Here is a 3,552-nt window from a genome sequence, read left to right as displayed (position 1 = left end):
AAAGAATTCTCACCTGAGGAATACCGAATGGCAGAGAAGCACCTGAAAAAATGCTCAACATCCTTAATCATCAGGGAAATGCAAATCAAAACAACCCTGAGATTCCACCTCACACCAGTCAGAATGGCTAAGATCAAAAATTCAGGTGACAGCAGATGCTGGCGTGGATGTGGAGAAAGAGGAACACTCCTCCATTGTTGGTGGGATTGCAGGCTTGTACAACCACTCTGGAGATCAGTCTGGCGGTTCCTCAGAAAACTGGATATAGTACTACCGGAGGATCCAGCAATACCTCTCCTGGGCATATGCCCAGCTACATTCTTGAATGGGAAAAACTAAGGTACGGTGGGAAACAGAACAGTTTGCTTTCACATTGACTTGGAAGACAGAGCAATTTTCCCGAGTCACAGGGATGTTCTATTTCTTGACTGAATCAGTGTTTTGTGGGAGTAAGAATTGTTTTTAAGTCTCTGTACTTCACCACATGTCAATTTTGTCTCAGTGCATAAAAACACAAGCAAACAAATAGAGTACCAAAAGAAACCAACAAAACAGTCTACAGATACTGAAAAAGAGGAAAAGAATTGTTTCAAGACCAAATAAATGCCTAGTGAGTTCTAATAATCCTATTTGATATATAGATGGACCAAGTATAATTTGGTGAACCACCAAGCTTTTGAGGGTGGGAACCAAAGAGTGTTGGGGGGCTTGTTTACAGAAGCATTAGTGTGGGAGTTAACAGAAGCACAGAGAACTAGGGCAAGTGTACTACCCAAAGCCTGACCCCAGCGTGGGTGTTAGGTTGCGAAAGAGACAACACTTGATTCCCACCTCAGCTCCAGTAAACATTTCACCTACTCAATATTCTGCTCTCTCCCCCATCCCGCCCCACGACAGCACATGTAGCTGGGACAACAGGAAGTAGTGGTTGATATCTTATGTGAGAAGCTGATGACTAGTGTCCAGAAGGGACACTAGTAACTACAACCTGTGAGAGTCTCCTGTAGGTAATCAGAGCTGCTCAAACTTCAAGATGATAATGGTGATGCCATGTACTAGCTGATAAGTCATTTCACCCTGATGAAAGGAGCCAATTCCAGCCAAATTATAGTTTATAAAGGCAGGCTTATTGGGAAGCCGCTCTTGGGTGGGTTCACTGGTCCAAAGGAACAAGGTATGGTTGGGAGGGGGGGAGGGACTCACCATGGGGAAGGTAACAGAGGGGAGGGAAAGAGAAATAGAGAAAAAGCTAGACCATGTAGGGTGGAGAGAGAATGCAGAGAGGGAGAAAATGTTGGGATTATAAAGGGAGAACTCCTGGGGGATAGGCTCAGCTGCTGGGCTGGAAAGTTCAGCACAGAGGATGAGTAGGGCAGCCATGTGCAGGGACAAGTAAGAACTCCGGAATGCTAAAGAACCTGGAGGCCAGGTCTGCTTTGGTATGGAAAGTATGAACCTCAGCAGCCATTTATTCTGGGCCTGAATTCCAACAGAGATTCATATGTACTGGGGACAGAGTTTTAAGACAAAAAGCAAAAATGTATAAATCCACGTGAAATTTCCAAATGTGTGGGGGGGGGGCGGGGGGGGGGAGGTTATTTGTTTTTTGCTGTCCCTGTTTTTCTTTCTAAAGCTCTGATTTGAGCTCAAGGTGATTAGCCTTTGTTATAGAGCCCATCACCCTTTCCTTTTGAAAAAACATGTGTTAGAAAAAAGCAGACAGCAAACAGCACATTTTTAAAAAGCATTTTGAGAAAATGTGTTTAAGAGAGAAAATAAATCTTGTTTGTGCTAACAAGTCAAGGGAAATGACACATTTTAAGATTATTCGACAATGTATCCTTAAACCCTCAGTTCGATTGTCATAAAATTTATTGATTATTTTCTACATGTAAAATTGTGTGTTTCATGCTTTAAATGCATGTCTTGATTTACCTTCATGTGAGATCTTATCCCATTTACTGCTGGAGAAGCTATAATTTACAGAGGTAATTTGATGCTGTTCTTAACTAGACTACATTTGTAACTTTGCAGCATAAAACCCACACTCTGAAAATGCTATCCTTGCAGTTGCTGACTAACAAATAGTAGAGAAAACTGTCTGTGTTCCTAAAATAAACATAGGAGCAATCAAACAAAGCTCATTCTCCTAAAATAGACTCCATAATGATTACCCATCATTTTGGGTGACCAATCTCCACTTCATAGTCTACCAGGCTAAGTAATCCTCGATGTCTTTAAAGCACATCTATGAAGAGTGATGACCTACGTCTCTGTTACATCTGAAGGCCCTATAAGGATTCTACTTTTCAAGCTAAAACTTTCGTATTCCCAGTAAACTGAACCTTTATTGAACTGAGTGTCAACCAAGTCCCTTGAGTTGATGAAAGTTGTTCTTATTGGTAACGGCAAAAGATGATCTTCCAAAACTGGATAATGGTATGAAAAGGCACCCAGCCTCCTTAGGAAACAGGAAGACATGAATGCAAGCCGCAATGCCATGTCACCACATGCACTCCTGAACGGTTAAAATAAGAGTGACTGACAGGGCGTCGTGCTAATGATGGTGATACGGAGCAGCTGGGTCTCTCACTGTGGGAGAATAAATTAATACAGCCACTTTGGAAAATTGACAACATCTTTAATGATGAAAATTATACACCCTGTCATCCAGCAATTCACCTTTGAGGTATATATCTGAGACAAAGGTACCCTGTGTTCCCAACAGACATGGATGTGCGTGGTACCACTCTGATAATAGCACACAATGGGAAGCCACCCAGATGCTACTGTTAATGGGATGAAATTACCATTTAGCTACACAATGGAACAGTTCTGAGCAATAAAAATGAACACATGTGTCCTGCACCTCACCACGTGCACGAAGCTCCCAAATACGGGGTCGAGTGAGAGAAGTAAGGCGTAAGACATACTCTATGAGAACTCGTGTTAACAAAAGTTAAAAAGAAACAGATGAAATCATTTGTGATGATAGAATTCAGATGAATAATTTCTTTGGGGGGAAAAGAGAGGGAAGTGACTGAGAAGAGGCAGGGGAGGGGCCCGAGGGTTATTGGCACTTTTTTTTTTTAATTTCTGTGGCATTTTCTAAAAGCATAGTATTTTGCACAAAAATGTTCCTAAATTTATGTGTACAGTCATGGTAAGGGTATGTTTTTAACATGTGTCCTCATTTAAAGTTTAATTTAAAAGAATTATTTGCAAGCAAGGCCTGAGGAAATGAGTAAGAGTGAACACAAAACAAAAGTGTACAGTGTGTGCAATGTGTGCAGTGTGGATAGTGTATGCAGTGTGTACGGTATATGGTATGTCTAGTATATGCAGTGTGTACAGTGTATACAGTATGTGTGGTATGTACAGTGTGTGCAGTATGCACAGTGTGCAGTATGTATAGTGTGTGCAGTATAGCAGAGTTTACAGTGTGCACAGTGTGTAGTGTGTACAGTATGTGCAGTATGTACATTGTGTGCAGTGTGTACATTTTGTGCAGTGTGCGCAGTGTGCACAGTGTACACAATGTATGCAGTGTGC

This window comes from Mus musculus, chromosome 2 (genome assembly GCF_000001635.26).
Source record: "Mus musculus strain C57BL/6J chromosome 2, GRCm38.p6 C57BL/6J".
Taxonomy (NCBI): domain Eukaryota; kingdom Metazoa; phylum Chordata; class Mammalia; order Rodentia; family Muridae; genus Mus; species Mus musculus.
The sequence above is the reverse complement of the archived record's forward strand: the minus strand, read 5'-3'. Positions refer to the sequence as shown.